The sequence below is a fragment of the Hippopotamus amphibius genome, chromosome 3 (assembly GCF_030028045.1).
Source record: "Hippopotamus amphibius kiboko isolate mHipAmp2 chromosome 3, mHipAmp2.hap2, whole genome shotgun sequence".
NCBI lineage: Eukaryota > Metazoa > Chordata > Mammalia > Artiodactyla > Hippopotamidae > Hippopotamus > Hippopotamus amphibius.
The window spans coordinates 107,112,737-107,132,839 of NC_080188.1; the positions used below are offsets into that span (position 1 = coordinate 107,112,737).

At 34.5% G+C, this 20,103-nt stretch overlaps 2 pseudogenes; both read right to left on the minus strand.

Moving 5' to 3' along the window:
* Positions 1-11,803: 11,803 nt before the first annotated feature.
* On the minus strand, positions 11,804-12,733 carry LOC130850081 (olfactory receptor 4C16-like; annotated as a pseudogene).
* Positions 12,734-15,991: 3,258 nt separating this feature from the next.
* LOC130849804 (olfactory receptor 4C16-like) lies at positions 15,992-16,915 on the minus strand (annotated as a pseudogene).
* Between the last annotated feature and the right edge of the window lie 3,188 nt (positions 16,916-20,103).

Genomic DNA, 20,103 nt, shown 5'->3' on the forward strand with positions numbered 1-20,103 from the left:
TGTTTCTGTGGGTTTGGTCATTTAGAGGGGGAAGATAGTATACCTGAAACACACAACTTTTTGAAGTTATTTATTTTAAAAGTCATTCTTTTTTCAAAAATATTGAAAGTTTAATAAGTTTAGTATCAATTATATATTGATAGTTTAATATGATACAATTACTATAATTAGTGCTGAGGGTACAGCAGTGTACAAAATGCACAGTCTCTACCCGTAAGTGAAGTTTAGAGCAGAAATTCACTGACAACAATAGCACAAATAATCAACTGATTGCAAATATGATAAATTCCAAAGTCTCATAATTATCAAGAGTAGCAGGATGAATATTTTAAAAGATGAAACTTTCTTTTTTGGGTGAATTTTAAAACATGAAACTTCCTTTTTTGGGTCAGTTTTGAGATATGTTTTCAGTATGATTCTTTGAGTGAATTTTGAATCTCTGGTATATATGAAACAGCACTGAGGCTCCCTTTTCTTCAAGTTTCCAGTTCACTTTCCAGTCTAATACAGGAGATCTCATCATTTTTGGCCTTCAGGCACACTTTCTGTTACTTCCTTTTAAGACAGCACCTTTGCAGCGGCAGACTGCATTCAGAGACTCTTTTGCACTCAGTCTCTTCCATCATCTTGTTTCTCTTTGAATTGAATCTCCTTTCTTATCAGGCTTGTTACACACTCATGGGACCAAGTCCTGGAATATTTTAGTTAAAAAGGAAATATTTATTTGGTGCAAAATATAACAGTACATCTCTTACTTCCTTTCTGCAACTTGATCTAAATTATATCACAAAATTGTTAAACTGAAGGCTCAGTTTTATAAAAAGATAAACCCTGCACATTGATAACATCTGTTAGCCTGTTTGTGAAGGGTTATCATAGCAGTTGGACACTGCACTTTTCTACATCTCACTTTTTTTTTAAGAATGTCAATTTTTTTCCTAAATGAATCAATACATTCAATAATTAAAACAAAAGTTCTGACCAAAGTCTAATGTTTCGAGAATCTAATTCCAAAATTTAGAAGCAGTTAATATTCAAAGTAGTTAACCTAACTTTCTTAAAGAAAGAACAAAAATAATAGACATACCTTTCAGAATAAAATTATGTTATAAAACTGGCAATTAAAGGGTTGTTGTAAAGACAAGTTTCTGTACTTGAAGTCAATAAAAGAATACATAATATATTGGAATTGTGTCTATGTTTAATTTGTTTAATCTATGTTTAATCTTAATTTAATAATAGTCTATGTTAAATTAAATTTCAAATTGATGTGAAATAATGGACTTTTCAGTAACTGCTGTTAGGAACAAAATATCTCACAAGGCAAAAAAATGATATTTGAGATGGTTAAGAGATAGGTGTATAAAAAGAAAACTAGAAAAATTTTGAGAAATAATTAGAAAGGATTTATATCTTAAGATATGGAAATTTTAAAGCAAAGCACTAAAGCAAATTCTTAAAGAAAATATAATACATTTAATTTTTGTATAAGAAAATCTCAAATGAACAAAGTAATTTAGAACGTAGTAAAATGAGACTAAGTGTAAATCCTACAAATCAATGATATAAAAATAAGTAAGCTGATTCTCTTAAAGAACAAAACATTTGACTAGGCAATACATAGAAAGGAAGTTATTACTAGCCAATAGGAGTTATATATATATATTTCCACTCCTTAACTTTGTGAAAATAAAATTAAAAAGCCTGTCCATATAGCATTTTGATGAGGGACCCAGTGACATTTTCCCAGGAATCAAAAAAATGGACATTCATTCCAGATTTGTTCCAATTTGGAAATTGGAAATGATTTAAATATCTGGAAATAAAATGGAAGTAAGATGTAGTACGTTCTTATTATGAAAAACTAGGCAAAATTTTAATGTTGAATCCACATGACAAATCTACTATGACACAAATTACTAAAATACGTTTTGAATGAAAACATATTAAAGTGCACAAAGATAATCACAGTGAGACCTGTATTAAAAAAAAATAAATCACACATACTGAATACCATGTAGTTTCTATGAGAATATTTGTGCTTATAAATTAATAGGAAAGCATGTGGAAGAAAAGATTTACTTCTCAGAAATAAAGAGAATGATGGCCAAAGGGGATTTTAGTGGTATACAGTATTTTGATTTCTTTATTAAAGACAGCATATTTCAGTATTATTTCCATAACTGAAATTAATTTTAAAACTCATTATTTGTAGTGTGGTTTAAGAAAAATACAGTACCTAATTAATGAAATTAAAATAAAACATAAACCACAATCCTTTATTGGAATTCAATAAACAAATATAACTTGTTCCTCAATATCTACCATGTTATTTCCTCAATTACTTCAATAAATCTAGACATGGATGTTATGCCCCAAGCATTATATGCTGTCAATTGTCATAAAAAATGTAAACTTAACAAACATGCATATCTATCCTCCTCACTCTCCTCCACAAGGATATATTTGAGATAAGGAAACAGGAAACACATCTATATATGCATCTACGTGTATACTAATATCTGCTTCTCTTTTTACATGGTATGGTTTACAAATTAGCATTAAAAATCTAGTTATACTTTTGTAATCCTGATAGGATTTAAATGAATTCCAAAATCATAGCTTAAATTTAATAGCTATTATTATTGAAGACTCAAATTTGTGATTTGCTCTTTTTCAAAGCTCTTTGTTTTGCTCAACTAACACTGACTCATTTAGTTTTAGTGGAAGATAATACATTTGAAACAGAAGCTGCTGAATAATTATCAAAGGTGTTACATGAAAGGTATCTGGTGGTAAACTCACTAGAAAGGCCATCATACTTACAGCTTCTAATTAACCGAAAACATGAGCTCTACTACAAGTTTATTTGAAAATTCTACACTGAAGAGCATCCTAAAAAGGACAGTTAAGATACTAAGGTCCACCTTGCCTTATCACAATATCTAAAAAGTAATAAAAAATGAAAAAAAAATCCACAATTAAACCCCAGATTGTCAGGGTCATCTTGGTTTCTCCAGTCTCACAGAAAATGTTTCTTAGGAAACAAGACTGACTAATCTTCAATTCCTAAAATAAAATTGGCTGCTGTATCCACAGGGAAGTTGGGTTAGCATAGTAAGTGAGATGCTTGAGTTAGAGTAAATGAGTTCTGATATGTGACCCACTACTTAACTGTTGAATCATCTTAGGCAAGTAACATCTTCTCTGAGCCTTGTTTTATTTTCACCTGAAAACAGTGAAAAACAGTGAAAAAAGTAGTATCTATTACAAAGGATTCTTGTGAGAATCCAATTAAAGGATCCATATAAAATATTTACGTACAGATATGTGCATCTAATACATTGCAAGAATTAACTAAATATTAACTCTTTCAAAAAAACTAATATTCTATAAATGCTTCACCATTTATAAGACAAAAGGAGCTCAGGAATATAATTGCTTCAATGAGTTTAACATGCCACTGGATATAGATTTCCATAGAAGTTATAAAGTATTTTGACAATAATCACTACTGAAAATCCCAAATTAACTACCAGGATATGAGGTAGATAATAGGATTTCACACTTCATAAGTGAGAGAACTGAAATCAAGGTAGACATTTATTTATGAAGACCTCCAGGACTCTACAAAAGATAAAATCTTTTACAATTAAGAATAATTGACCCAAACTCTTCAAGAAAATAATTATTTCATTCAAACATTTTACTTAGTTCATTTTGTAGTTTTCAGTAGTTCTTTCTTCAATTTTAATAATATATGCATGATCTACCTTTGTTAAAGAAATAGGGATTAATCATATACTTTGAAATTCTCTGACTGTGGACACTGAAATGTGTTTCTATATCATTCCTATTCATTTCAAATATCAGGCATTATTACAAAGTATTACAGACCTATGACACAGGAGGGAAGGAAACGTAGGTTCTGGTCCTGATCTGCTATGCCCTGATTATGTGATTTGGGAAAACTCTCACTTTTGAGGGGTATCTCTTTCCTCTTAAGAAAATGAGGAATTGTAGTTTTAACGTTTTTTTTCCACAATTAATTTTAATCATTTTATCACCTTTTTTTCTGCTTCCTTCTTGTCTTATTTAACTATTTAATATTCTTCCAACTTTTATTTTTATCATTGCTTTTCTATCCAAAGTAGATTGCAAAACCTTCCAGAATCCTCTATGCCTGCTCTCCTAGAATCTAACATCCCCTAGTTTGAAACCAGGATTTCAGGATAGCATTAGTATTGTCCATTTTCTGTTCAAACAGACTTGGAGTTGTTTTGTGAACTATTAAAATGCCAGATTGTGACATGACACAACTTATAGGCTTAGAAGCCTGTAAAGGTTATAAAAGAAATAGTTACCAAGCAGATAATTTTTTTAGAATACATATTCATAGAAAAATAATTTCCTTGGGGAAAAAAGCAGATGAGGATAGGTGATGCTATAGCAATTCAAACAGTTGACTTTACATGGACTCATGCATGCAAGTATTAGACAATGAAGAAAGAAAAGATGGAAAAAGGAAAAAAGAACAAGAACTCACAAAGTTAGTATCAGCCAATTCCAATCAATATTTGATGGGATATCCTTGTCTTTGTGAACTCAAGACAGCAGATGAAATGTACATGTATATTCTAAATCTAAATATTAAATAGATTTCTTAGGGGGGAAAAGCAACGAAAATGTCTCATGCTTTGTATAAATTATATTTAAAGTAAATATGTCCCAACAACTAGTTTTGTGTATACTGGGTATGGGAGTGAAGATTTTGTCATAAAACTACAGAGAAAATGTCAAATACATTTGGGCCTTTCTCTCGTGTCTTGTTCCCTTTGGTGCAATAATGATCAGGAAGGTCCAGTTCCCTAAATGCAGGAGGTTTGGGACCTTCTGGAGAATCTGCACTGAGAAAGTCAGGAGGAGTATTTAAAGGCAGTATAGTATCTAGTGCAGTCCCAATGGCAGTCCCTATAGTAATTCTTGGACTAGGTAGATAAAAATAAACTCTGGTGATTTTAATTTGCTATTGCTCTGGTTTCTTAAATTGTGCTTTAAAAAGTATATTTAAAAATATATTCTTTTAGTTCACTTCAAATATATGACATTAAATACCAAATGAAGGTTTTATGGTCAGTGAACAAAAAGTTTTAAAATTATTCTTTGACTCTCTATATAGGGAATAAACCCTGATGCATTCTTATATTTATTGAGTCTTTCTCTGCTAATTATTTATTGAAACTGAAGGTATTCAACATTTTCTTAATGTAATTAGGTCAAATGTAAATGTATCAATTTCCACAAAGCTTATCCTCATTATACTGTCTTTTCAGCAACCTAATTCCACACACCAAATTATCCCATAACACACCCAGCAGGTAATTTCTCCAGATTATTTGATTCCCCTTTCATAGATAGTCAGAGGGTTTTTTGATTTGGGGGGAGTTGTGTTTTTTTTAAATATTGGTGTTCTCTTATCTTTTCTTTAGTCTATTAACTCAATGACGTCAGGGTCTACTCTTTCCCTTTCATATCTAATAATTTAAATTTTAATAATGAAAAGTTTAATAAAAATAATTGAAAACAGTCATTACAATCTGCTAGTAACTGTGATAAGGTAACTACTACTATTTCCACAGAAGCCCCAAAGAGGTAATTTGACAACAGCAACTAGTATGTTAGAATTTGACTATGGATAAAATGCTTTACTAACAGTACAATAACTGAAAAGTACTCCTCATTTGACACACAGTAAGCACTTAATATTTCTGGATATTCAATTTAAAGGAAGATAAAATAATATGTTGAATATTTCAAAACCATGTTTAAAGTTTTAATCATATAGTTAGGATTCAAGATATACTCTAGTTTCCAAATTATACAGTCCCTTCTAATAGAACTTCAATTGCAGCAACAAAAAAAAATTACTAACACAATTTTTGTAGTTTTGATTATTTGATGATAGCGAAGGAACATAAAATTGAAAGGATTTATTTTTACATGTTAGTTAAACTAAGCTTATAATTGTGTTTCACCTCCTAAATAATTTAATTTTTGTGCTTTTGATGTCCAAAATGTTGCAAGGAGGAATGGTTATTTTTGAGCACGCATGTGTGTGGGGTGTGTGTGTGTGAATGGTAACAGGAAGGCAGCTGAAAGGGGCAACAGAGCAACATTGTCAAAACTAATGAGATATACAACTAAATACTCAAAAAAGAAGCAATTTTATGTGAGAAGCCAGATGTCCAGGATGGTATGATGTCTACCACGTCAGATGTTGAAGCCAGAATGTCTGAGTTTGAATACCAAATGTGCCTTTAACCAGAGATATGACTTTGGGAAAGATACTTATCTCACTGAGATTCAGAGTCTTCATTTATACACACAATGAGAATATACATTTATTTTATTTTACATAAATAATATGTATTTTATTATTGTACATTAATAGTGTTGATATTATTATTATCACTATTATTATTATTTTTATTATTAGAAACTCAGGTGTAATTTCCAAGAAAATTAATATGGGAACTTGGAAATATTTAGAAGACAAAACATTCAGATCATAATCTTTAGACTGAAGTAAGTGTTATGTGAGGATGAGTGAGCTCAGTATGAATGACTATGTGAAACTGAATGTTCACTTCTCCGCAAGAGGGAGAGAATGGGATTTACATGCTCATGCATGAAGACAATTTGTATAATGAAATTGATTGTATAAGATATTCAATGACAATCATACACTTACTTGGATTCAAGGATTGTTTAAATTGATATAAAATGTCACCTATACTTCTTCTAAGACTCACTTCCATGCCCAAGGTAATGTCATATTTTCTCTTGGATAACAGTTTGATGGAGAATGCAAAAGTGGCATGTTTAACAGAAGTAGTAGAACTATCCTCATATTATTAATGTTGCCTTATAGATTCCCTGATTCTCATGTTAAAGGTAGGTTTTTTTCAAAACTCCTTTATTGCTGTAGCAGGATAATTCCAAAATGCCCCTAAGATTCCCTGCCCTAGCTGCTGAGACTGTAAATATGATAATATATCATATCTATGTTAAATTACATGTCATAAGGGATTTCAAAAATTTAATTACAGTTTCTAATTAGTTGATTTTTCATTATATTTGAACTCTATGTAATCCCATAAACTCTTTAGAAACAAAGACTTTTTTCCTGACTGATAACAGAAGAGGAAGCTCCAGAAATTCAGAGTGCATTCAGGAAGAATTAAATGCACCATTGCTGGCTTTGAAGACACAGGAGCCACATGCAAGGGAGCTGAGAGTGACCCCCAGCTGACAGCCAACAAGGAAATCAGAGCCTCGGTCCTCCCATCCCAGGAGCTGAATTCTGCCAATAACCTGAATGAGCCTGGAACCAATTCTTCCCCAGAACCTTCAGATAAAAGACCAGCCCAGTAGATCCTTGATTTAGACCTCATCAAAGACAGAAACCAGCTTACTCAAACTCCTGACAAGAAGCACTGAGAGAGTAAATGGGTGCTGTTTTAGGATATTACTTTTGTGGTAGTTTGTTTCACAGCAATAGAAATAAAAGCAATCAAAAGAATTAATCAATTTCTATATTTATAATCTAGAAGTTTTGTTTAGTTTATTATCTAAATTTAGTTTAAACTTTGTGTCTAGATTTGTTATCTATATACCTGAACTGTAGCAAAGAATATTAGATTAATGGTAATAGAAATTCTCTTATAGTTTTCTTTAGAACAGCTGAAGACTTTTAGAAGAATAAAAGATTTACTTTTACTATATAGTCTACACACACACACACAAACACACAGCCCAAGTGTATCAATATAATGTGCTGATAAAAATATGATAAGGGCAATAATACTGGGTCTTGAATCAGCAATTTATAGGTGTAAAAGACAGCTGGATAGTACTAAAATATGAAACAAAAGAGTGAGTCAAATGATGTAATACTAACAAGAAAAATTGTCAGTTACATTTGACAATACATTAAAATGTTATTTGATAAGACTATCAGAATGACAAGTAAGTGAAAGATTTGAAAATATAGGAGAGTGGATCAGAGACTATAAGAATTCTTGAATGTCAGGACAGTTAATAGTGTGGGAAGGTTACATAACAATATTCAGTTGTTTTATGTGTATTTCCTTCCCTCTCTTTTCTATCACTAGTATACTTTTTCTGCCCTTTCGCAGCCCACGGAAAAGAAAAAGCAAAAAGTAAAGAAACTAACCTGCATATCAGAGTATGATTCCCTGACAACTGTGATTCCCTGATGCCAGATTGTCCTTTCCTCCAGCCTAAATGAGACTAGCTCTACGGGAAAGGGAGACAGAGGGCTTAATGGAAGATAAAGAAGAAGCATTATTGTAACAGGTGTGATAGACTTTAATGTTTTACTAATTTTTCTCAGCATGCTTGGCTAATGGTACATGCTAGATAAATGTGATAAGTTGTTACATTTGTTATCCCATTATCCTCCCCTCCCGTCCTTCTAAATCATAGCAGATGGTAACAGGGATGACGCCTAACTTGGGGAGTAACTTCATGTATTGGCCAATGACCTGAGTTTATTCTATTCAACTCAACTACAAAGCAGGTTTGCTCAGATTTCTTCTTTGGAATTCTGAGCAGGGAACTTGACAGGCTGGAGGGAAGTGGAAGAATGTTGTATGAAACATGGAGAAAGAATCTGTGTCTCCACAACCGAGAGCCACGTGAAGGCAGACATTTTGAGTGAACTAACATGAATTAGATAGAGTCTAATTAATAGAGTCTAAAACATAAATTAATAGAAAAGAGATTAATCACATCCAAGCTTAGAGAATAGCAGTTATGGTAGGAGACTGTGATCCCAGGACCTGGAACTGCTAATGATGTTCTAGTTTATCCTGAGGAACAACTTGATTTTATAATAAAACCCAAAAAGATACATTATTTGTTTTCAGGAAAAAAGTGAGGCTGATTGAACTCCATTGCCTGATTCATTTTCTCTAAAATACTAACAGCAATTTGATTATGATAAACAAGAAATAAAACAACTAAATTCTACTTAGCATTCTGTCCTGATGGAGAGCACATAGGAGATGAACATTCACTAGAAAATCTGTGTTGAACAGCCTAACACGTGATAGGCAGAAATACATCATCTGGTTCCTTGGGAGGCAGGATAAGATGAGGACCTTTACATGGTTTTAGATTAATAATTAGATATTGGTAGGTGACTACTAACTTTAGAAAGTTGTAAGATGATGAGTCTGGTCAATTATAGAGCATGAATGTTGTAGGTTTAGGATCAGAGCTAAAATATTGAAGAAAATAGAGAAGTTGCTGGACCCAATGTGTGGACCATCAATCCAATTCCCCACTTGCTTTCATTTGAAGACAGGTTTCTATTGCTCTGTCTCCCCATTCACCAGTCTTGCCAACATCCCTGAAAGCAGAAGCTATTTGTGTTTAAAGCAGAGGAAATAAAAAAGTTATTTGGAATCTCCACATTATGGATGAGGATTACATATTTTGGGGTGTAATTTTTAGATGATTGGCAGTATAATACTGGTCTTATATTTCCTCCTTCCCCCAAAAAAGATCCCACCCTCTTTCTTGGGCTATGTACACAGTAGTAGGAATTGGTGAGATTGTGATATATACTGACTGCTGGCATCCTGGGAGCCATGAGAAGAAAGCATCCTGCATTTTACAAGGTAGATTTTCACTTACTCCTAGTACATGCTGCTGCCCATTTTATCACTGCCCTTCACAATGATACCAGAAATCCTTTAGTTCATTCATCCGTTTATTAATTTTTAAAAAACAATAAACCTTTAATCTTCGGTGGGACGGTGTAGAGGAAGTATCACTTGACTATTAGAAAGTGGCCTGAGAGAATAATCTTCATGTAATTCAATGTATGTTTCACCCATGCATTTTGTGGAACTTGCTTCTGTAAACTTTAAGCATCTCAGGAGTTTTGCAGGTGAACTACCTCCTATTTTTCTCTGCCCTATCCTATGTGTCTCTCTTCTCATATGGTTGTAACTTGTACTCTGCTAAGTTAATTACCTACCACTCTTCTCTGTGTTTCAAAAAACATGTGAAAATCTTTCACCAACCGATATTTCCTGTATGGTTCTTTTTGTCATTGTGGATTAACACATAATTTTATGTTTTTTACTTATTTTAATGAGAAATTATAGGGATAGGGAATGCAATTTTATGGATAAAGCAACATGATTAACAGAATTTATATTTTTAAGTATATATGTTTTAGGATTGGTTTCTATAATATGATATAAAAAGAAGAAAACCCAAAAGGAATAGAATGTCATCACACAGATGAGCTATTTACTGTGGCAGCTGTGATCAATGATAAACTACTTGAGATGGATCAGCCTTGAAATGCTCAGAATCTAAAAAAAAAAAAAATTGGGATATAAATATGTCACTAAAGTTCATTGTGGAAATCACAGATTTCCAATTCCACACAGAGAAATAAATGATCTTTTTCGCAAGGTGAAAAAAAAAAAACATAAATTTCCTGGTACAATAAAATCAATGAAAATTGAGTAATCTTAGTATAATTTAGTAACTTGTGAATTGAAACAGAAGTTCAAAATAAATAAAATTATTCGTATTGGATTTTCTGCATGAATAATAATACAAATAAGAAAACACACTGAAATCAGAATGATTCTTATTGATCATGTAATTAGAGCCTGCAGTGATGATGAATGGTGACGAAAGATGATATACATCTCCATTGTATAAATATAATTTTCATCCAAATATCTCAGTCTCTCTTAAGTTTCTCTTCTGGATTGTATTAGAACTCACTAAACAATCCATATCCATGATGTAACTATTTATGATTCAATATCTAAAACCCCTCATCTGGGTTATAACATTCTTTATTTAATTAATTATTATTTTCAATTTCCCTAGTATCAACTACATATATGGTTTACTTCTAGCTCACATAAATATATCTACTTTAATTTGGGCCATCTATAGTACAATCATAATACCCCAATATTGTAAACATGTTATTATAATTGGTATGACTCAAGAGAAAACTTAATACCCAAAAGAAAAGGGATCATTTTAATAGCAGAAAGTATTTTTCACAGAAAGAATGTTAAAATGAGGTGAACCCCACACTCAGAAACTTTCTAAGGAAAAATACTCCTACAAAAGGATAAACTTTCTTGTTGTGTTCTGTCACTGTTCTAGAAAGATCTAGGTAACAATATATAAGAATTTGAAGTATAACCCCAAGAAAAAGAAGGGAGGTTTCCTAGAGTAAATATATTGCCCTTTAAATTGTGAAGATGCTATGGTTATTTGACCCTGGTACTTTTTGCTGAGTTAGGAAGAACAAACAAATTGGAGGTCCATGGTAAGTCATGAGATGACAGTGTCTAATAAATAAACTTTTTGGAAGGAAAATCTGTCAGGTTGTGGATATAAGCACATAGAACAGAGAACAACAGAAGTCAACACAAAAGGCAGGGAAAACAGTGAATAAAAACCACAGTGATATTAGACAAACTAGAGGCAGAGACACAGCAGTGCATATCTAAGGCCATGTTCTTACATGACTCTGTGTCCCTGGTGCTGTCCCTTCTACATAAATTTGACTGAACACTAAGTAACATGTGTGTTCACATTGCCTACATTCCTGAGGGAACAAAAGTTAATGCCTCGAGTTAGGATTATGTTAACTCTGCAATAAGAAGATATTATTCTCTAAGGACTTCTCTTTGATCAATCAAAACTATGAAGAAAACTTTGAAACTTCCATTCATCTTTTATCATGGGAGACCAACTTCTTGGTCCATAACTTCCTCATGGCATTTTTCACTTCTTCATTCCTCAGGGTATAAATCTGTGAGTTGATCAAAGGTGTCCCAACTGTATAAAACACAGCTATCATCTTATCCATGGAGAAGGTAGTTGCAGGGTATGTGTATATAAATATGCAAGGACCAAAGGGCAGGATGACCACAATGATATGGGAGATGCAGGTGGAGAGGGCTTTTTTCCTCCCTCCAGCACTGTGGTTTCTCAGAGAATGCAAGATGATATCATAGGAGAACACCACTATGACAAAATTCATTACACAGATGGCCCCACTGTTGGACACCAAGAGTAGGTTGGTCACATAGGTGTCTGTACAGGCAAGTTTCAACAAAGGCTGCAAGTCACATAAATAGCGGTCAATCACATTGGGACCACAGAAAGGTAGACTCGAGGCTAGAAGAATCTGAGCTGAAGAATGCGCACAGGACCCCACCCAGGCCATAGCCACCAACACACCACAGACTCGATGACTTATGATGGCCATGTAGTGCAGGGGCTTACAGATGGCCACACAGCGGTCTACAGGCATGAGGATTAGGATGAAGATCTCCAGGCAGCCAAAGAAATGCAATGAAAAAATTTGGACAATGTACTCATTGAAAGAGATAATGGCCTTCTTCAAAAGGGCATCCACAATCATCCTAGGGGCTATTCAAGAAGAGAAATAAGTATCAGGTAAAGACAAGTGAAAAAGGAAGAATTACATTAGACTCCTATGTGCCCAGCTGCTCTTGATTGTAGTAATGAGAAAGTTCCCCAACGAGGTCCCCAAATAGAAAATCAAGAAAGTGACAAACATTATCTTCTTCCTAACAGGATCCTGGGTCAACCCAAGTAGAATGAACTCAGTTACATTATTATTCAGCTGCATGATTTCATGAATGAGGAGAAGGGGTGAGAGTGAAATGGCTCATCTGCAAAAAATTGAAAAGAATTAATTAATGGTGGGATATGGGATGCTAGTAATATTTTATGTAAAATAAATATTGTTCATCATGGACATTTTAGCTGTGATTACTTAAAAGTCGCTTCATCACTTTTTTCCTCCTTTGTAGTGAGCACTTCATACAGCCACTCTGAGTCTCGCCTAAGATTGTGAAAAGTAGATTTTTCCACAGCACCCTTCAAATCTAAACCTTTGTGGGTATTACATGATTCTTGTTAATATTGCTAATTGAATATAAAGCTAATGTGTTTTATTAAATTCATTACTTCGTGTTCAATAATTCTAGGGCCCCATGTTTGGATGGTATATCTCTGAGCATTTTGGATATATATACTGCCTTTGGAAATACATAATATAAATGTGAAATAACAGCTCATTACCATCTTCTAAAAATGTCTTCTTTATACTTATATTTATCTTCAAATATTCGTTCCACTTACTTATAGAAATATATGTTCTTATTAGTCTATAACATGCGAGGAGGGAAGAGGGTAGAATATTGTAAGAAACATGGAGAAAGATTCTGTGTCTTGACAACCCAGAGCCATGTGAAAGCCCTCCTGTTGAGTGAATAGAGAACATAAAGACAATTGAGAGTAAAAAATGTTAATAAATAGAAAAAACAAGAATCGCATCCAAGCTCAGAGAACAGCAGTTATAGCAGGAGTCTGGACTCCAAGAACCCTGAACTACTAATGACTTTCTAGGTTATCCTAAGGCAGATTAGATTAATTTTCTCCAAAATACTGATTATACTTTTATTATGACATGCAAAAAATAAAACAACTAAATGCTGCTTAGCATTGTTTTTCTTTCTTGGTAAAGAAAACAGGAAATGAACATTCACTAGAAAATCTGTTTTGAACAGCATAATAAGTGATAGGCAGAAATACAATGTCCGCTTGCATGGCAGGAAGATAAGATGAGGCTTTTTTGTAGGTAGTAATAGATTAATAATTAGATATTAATAGATGACCAGTAACTTAGAAATTTGTAGGATAATTAGGCTAGTCAACTACATAGCATGAATTTTATAGGTTTACAATCAGAGCTAAATTATTGAGGAAAATAGAGAAGTTGCTGGATCCAATGTGTGGACCAGCAATCCAATTCCCCACTTGCTTTTGTTTGAAGACAGGTTTCTATTGCTCTGTCTCCCCATTCACCAGTCTTGCCAGCTTCCCTGAAAGCAGAAACTATTTGTGTTTAAAGCAGAGGAAATAAAAAAGTTATTTGGAATCTTCACATTGTATAGGCAAGGATTAAATATTTTGGGGTGTAATTTTTAGGTAATTAGGCAGTATAACACAGATCTTATATTTTCTTCCTCTTCCCCCCAAAAAATTCCCACCATCTTACTTGGGCTATGTGCACAGTAGTGGAAGCTGGTGAGATCATGATGTATACTGACTGCTGGCATACTGGGAACAGTGAGAAGAAAGGGTCCAGCATTTCACTATCTAGATTTTCACTTACTCCTAGTACATGCTGCTGCCCATTTTATCACTGCCCTTCACAGTGATACCAGAAACTCTATAAACTATTTCATTTTATTTTATTTTACTTTATTTTAATTTATTGACTGTGTTGGGTCTTCATTGCTGTGGGCTGCCTTTCTCTAGTTCTGACAAAGGGGGTGGGGTGTGGGCTCCTCATTGCCATGGCTTCTCTTGTTGTGGAGCACAGGCTCTAGGCACGCGGACTTGAGTAGTTGAGGCACATGGGCTCGACAGTTGTGGCCCACGTGCTCTAGAGCACAGGCTCAATAGCTGTGCCGCACGGACTTAGTTGCCCCGTGGCATGTGGTATCTTCTTGGAGCAGTGCCCAAACCAGTGTCCCCTACATTGGCAGGTGGATTCTTAACCACTGCACCATCCAGGAAGTCCTCTTTAGTTTATTTTAAAAATAATAAACCTCTAATCTTCTGTGGGATTGTGTAGAGGAAGTTGCACCTGGCTATGTAAAAAGTGGCCTGGGGAAATAAGGTTCATGTAATTCAATGTATGTTCCAGCCCTACATTCTGTGGATCTTGGGCCTCTAAGCTCTTAGCATCTTAGTTTTTCAGGTAGACTGCATGCTATTTTTCTCTATCCTATTCTATGTATCTCTGTTTTCAGATGATTGTAACTTCTTCTACTCTGCTAAGTTAGTTACCTATCACGCTTCTCTATGTTTCAAAAACACATGAAGATCTTTCACCAACTGGTACCTCCTGTCTGGATCTTTGTGTCATTGTGGACACAATTTTTTTTCTTATTTTAATGAGAACTTATTAGGAGAGGAAATACATTTGTATGGATAGTTCAACAAGTTTAACCAAAATATTCTATGAATAATTGAAAATGGTGTTCTTTGGTGAGTCAAGAAGAACAAACAAGTTGAATGTCCATGATCAGACATGAGTTCAGACTGTTTAATAAAGACTCTTTTGGGACTTCCCTGGTAGCACAGTGGTTAACAGTCTGCCTGCCAATGCAGGGGACACAGATTCGAGCCCTGGTCCAGGAAGAGCCCACACATGGTGGAGCCACTAAGCCTGTGCACCACAACTACTAAGCCTACTCTCTGGAGCCTGTAAGCCACAACTATTGAGCCCATGTGCCACAATGTCTGAAGCCCATGCACCTAGAGCCTGTGCTCCTCAACAAGAGAAGCCACCACAATGAGAAGCCTGTGCACCACAATGAAGAGTAGCCCCCACTTGCTAAAAGTAGAGAAAGCCCGCACACAGCAACAAAGACCCAACACAGTCTATAAATAAAATATAAAACTAAATTTATAAAAAAAAAATATTTGGGAGGAAAACCTGTCAAGCTGTGGAAGTAAGCAAATAGAAATGTAACTAGAAACAGAAATCACCAGAAGTCAATGAGAGAGCAGGGAAAACAGTAGATCAAAACAACAGTGATATCAGACAGACTAGAGGCAGAGACACAGCAGTGCATACCTAGGGCCATGTTCTTACACGACTGTGTGTCCCTGGTGCTGTTTCTTCTACATAAATTTGACTCAACCGTAACTAGCATATATGTTCGCATTATCTATATCCCTGAAGGAACAAACCTTCACACCCCGAGCTAGGATTATATTAACTCCACAAGAAGAAGATATTATTCTCTATGGACTTATCTTAGATCAATGCAAACTGTGAAGAAATTTTGAAACTTCCATTCATCTTTTATCATTCTGAGACCACCTTCTTGCTCCATAACTTCCTCATGGCATTTTTCACTTCTGCATTCCTCAGGGTGTAAATTAGAGGGTTGATCCAAGGTGTTCCAATTGTATAAAACACAGCTATCATCTTATCCATGGAGAAGGTAGTTGCAGGGCGTGTGTATATAAATACACAAGGAACAAAGAACAAGATGACCACGATGATGTGGGAGATGCAGGTGGAAAGGGCTTTTTTCCTCCCTTCAGCACTGTGGTTTCTCAGAGAATGGAAGATTATACCATAGGAGAATATCAGCATGACAAAACTCACTACACAGATGGCCCCACTGTTGGACACCAAGAGTAGGTTGGTCACATAGGTGTCTGTACAGGAAAGTTTCAACAAAGGCTGCAAGTCACAAAAATAGTGATCTATCACATTGGGACCACAGAAAGGTAGACTCAAGGCTAGAAGAATCTGAGCTGAAGAATGCACACAGGACCTCACCCAGGTCACAGCCACCAACACACCACAGACTCAATGACTCATGATGGCCATGTAGTGCAGGGGCTTGCAGATGGCCACGTAGCGGTCAACAACCATGAGGATTAGGATGAAGATCTCCAGGCAGCCAAAGAAATGGGCTGAAAAAACTTGGACTATGCACTCATTGAAAGAGATAGTGGCCTTCTTCAAAAGTGCATCCACAATCATCCTAGGGGCTATGCAAGTAGAGAAGCAAGTATCATTTAAAGATAAGTGGAAAAGGAAGAAATGCATTGGACTCCCAAGTGCCTGACTGCTCTTAATGGTAGTAATAACCAGAAGGTTCCCCAACAAGGTCCCCAAATAGAACATCAAGAAAGTGACAAACACTATTTTCTTCCTAACAGGATCCTGGGTCAACCCAAGTAGAATGAACTCAGTCACATTATTATTCAGCTGCATGATTTCATGAATGAGGAGAAGGGGTGAGAGTGAAATGGTTCATCTGCACAAAATAGAAAAGAATTAATTCACGGTGGGATGTGTGATGTTCAGGAATTTTTTTTAGTATAAATATTCTTCATCATCAACATTTTAGTTGTGATTCCTGAGCAATTTGTCTCAACACGTTGTTCCTCAATTTGTAAAGACCACTTTGTAGGTCATTATGAGTTTCCGCTATGCTTGTGAATACTAGACTTTACTCCAACACACTTCAAATGGAACCCTTTGTGGATTTTACAGTATTCTCATTATTTATGCTAATTGAATATAAAGTTAAGAAATAGAGCTCCATGTTATTAACTTAATTACTTTTCCATATTCAATAAATCTAGGGGCCCATGTGCATGATGTATCAGTTGTCATTTTGGATATATATTACTGCCTTTGGGAGTTCATAATATAAATTTAAAATCACAGCCCACTCCAGTCTCCTAAAGATGTCTTTTTATGTGTACATTTATCATGATTTATTTGTTATACTTACTTAAAAAATGTATATTTTTATCAACCTATAATATGCCCCACTTCACTGTGCATTCCCTTCTAGCTGTTACAGCTTAAAAAGAGGATAGGAAACACTTTTAATCTCTAAACAAAATATCCATGATTTGAAGCACCCTTATGATATTTAGTATTTGTCATCCACAAATGTAGAGATGTGAACATTCTTCAATGGTTGGTAATATCTCAAATATCTCCCTTTTTATTTTTCTTTTTTCCAATTTCTGAAAAGCACCCTTCAAATGATGCAAAGTTCCAAAGTTTACATGTAAATTATGGGGTAGGGGGGTGATTAGCCCTCAATAGTTCATGCTTTTGTACTTCAAACATTTTGCTTAAGCATTTTAGTTCTGAGGTGCTTTGGGGAGATGTCACCAGGCAGTTTCTTTCAGGCCAGATCAGGGTAGTAATCAGGGTAGTTTTTTCTAGGTACCCAAACTCCTCACATTATTGTAACAGACCTGACATTCAGAAGAGGGAGGAACATAAAATTTTAGAGGTGAGGCATAATGGATACTCAGCTACTGACTTTATTCAATTTGTTTTCTGTCCTTGCAAAATCAAAGATATTCAACTTTGAAACGTTTCTTTCAATGAAGACATTTTTTTTTCAGATATGGAAAGGAATATTATCACTGGCTTCAATTCAAAGACCAAAATCCTTCCTCTAGGTCTTTGTTGTCAAGATGATGTTGAAAAGAATGCCATTTGCAAGGAAAATTATAAATTGAATGTGACAAATTGAAATATAATTTGGAATACTTACACTATTGTAGTCCTTCTCAATCCCACCTTCAATGCATTATCTTGATAATTGTGAGTGGCCAAAGCACAGACTGTGATAGAGCAAGTAGACACTAAATGACCCGTCTTTTTTTTTTTTTTTTTTCCCTCTCCCTCAGTAAATTTTCTTCTCCTTCAGGAAGTTGAAACATGTGTTATCTTCTTGCAAATCTAAAACTACTCCTGGGAGAGTGTCAGATGAAGCTTTTTACTTTATTGTCCTTGATTTTTAAAAAATCTGTTTGGGCCATGTAATTTTTGCAGGGACTTAAACTTTAGGGAACTGAGTCTTAGTATTTTAATTAGTACAATAAGCTCTTTCTTTTAATATTCTTCAGAATGATCTATCATGAAGTATTTGTAGTTGAAAATACGACCTATGTTTGTGGCTACTTCTTTGAGTGGACCATTTTTGGTTTGTATATTATCAATCCCTTTAGACTGTCCATTTGTAAAACAACCTTAGTTATACATTAGAACATATATTTTTAAGATAAATCAAGAATTGTGAAAACATATAGCTCCATCTCATCCCTTTTTATAGCTGAGTAATATTCCAATAGCCTGTCAATAATTGTGACTTCTCATCATATATTATTCAATAGTGTCTTCCTTCCCAGATTATAATTTCATTTCTAGCTAGTTTTAACTGCATCAACACTTCAGGACACAACTGCTGAAAAATTTCTTCTGACAGCCTTCACTGATTAATTTGTGATAAAGAAAATTCTCTCTCCTGTTCCCTAATGGCTTCTTTTATAGATTTTCTTATAGTATCACACAGGATGCTTAAATTCAACTGAGTGGGCTTTCCTTAACTTCTTTCTTGGAATGAGAATCTTTGAATACTACATATTCTCAGAATTTTATTTCCCACAGTTCCAAACCAAATGCCTTGCACAATATAAGTGCTTTGTAAGTGTTTTAAAATTGAATTTTCTTAGTTATTTCTTAAAATTACCTGATTGTTTTAGTACAATTATGATTACAGAACAAATTCACATCTTTACTGTGGCCATCTATATGTTATGTATGGTGAACAAATATGTTCCCAATTTATAAATTCAGAAAAGATGGGATAATTTTTTAATAGCTTAGTTAATCAGCTCCACTCCTGAGGTAGGAGATGTTGTACTCAGAACAGCATGAGTGGCCCTGTAAGATTCTGGGGGTCTGGCACCATAGGAAAAATCATCTTGAGCATCTGACATTTTTTACATGAATTTTTGGCCCTTCAAAAATGCACAGAGAGCCTTGACATTCTTCCTGTCCTTCTAACATTGATCTGTGCTTTTCTACATGTTTCTGTGTATGACCTTATGTCCACTTTTTCCAGAGGTGTTAACATGTTTCATCAGGTTCTCAAAGGAATCTAACATAAAAACAAATTGCAATAATCTGGAGATAAAACAGCACTGATAAAATAGCATATCTTCTAATAACTACTGTACTTACCTCAAGTTTTCAAATAAGGTAAGCCAACTTTGGAATGGCTAGATTTCTCAAAACAATAATGAAGAATCAATATGTTAATGGGAGGTAACAGAGATGAGTTGAAAGAAAACCACATAGAAAACATGAAGAATAGAAGAGAGTGGGATACAGGGTGTCAGGTGTATGCTTCTACCCTACAAATCTGTTTTATTGCAGAAGCCACAGTGAAAGCATTGCTTGCCTTAGGACGCTCTTCAACTACCCAACACCCTCTGATTTGGTTACCCTACACTTCTGTCTTTGGGAGAATCCCTACATTCATTTGATTTCTATGAAAAATTTACCTTTCTCTGTGGGAAGGTGAACAGATCAACCCAATTATTTTTACCCTAAAAGCCCAAATTAAAGAATGGTGGAAATTCCCCTCC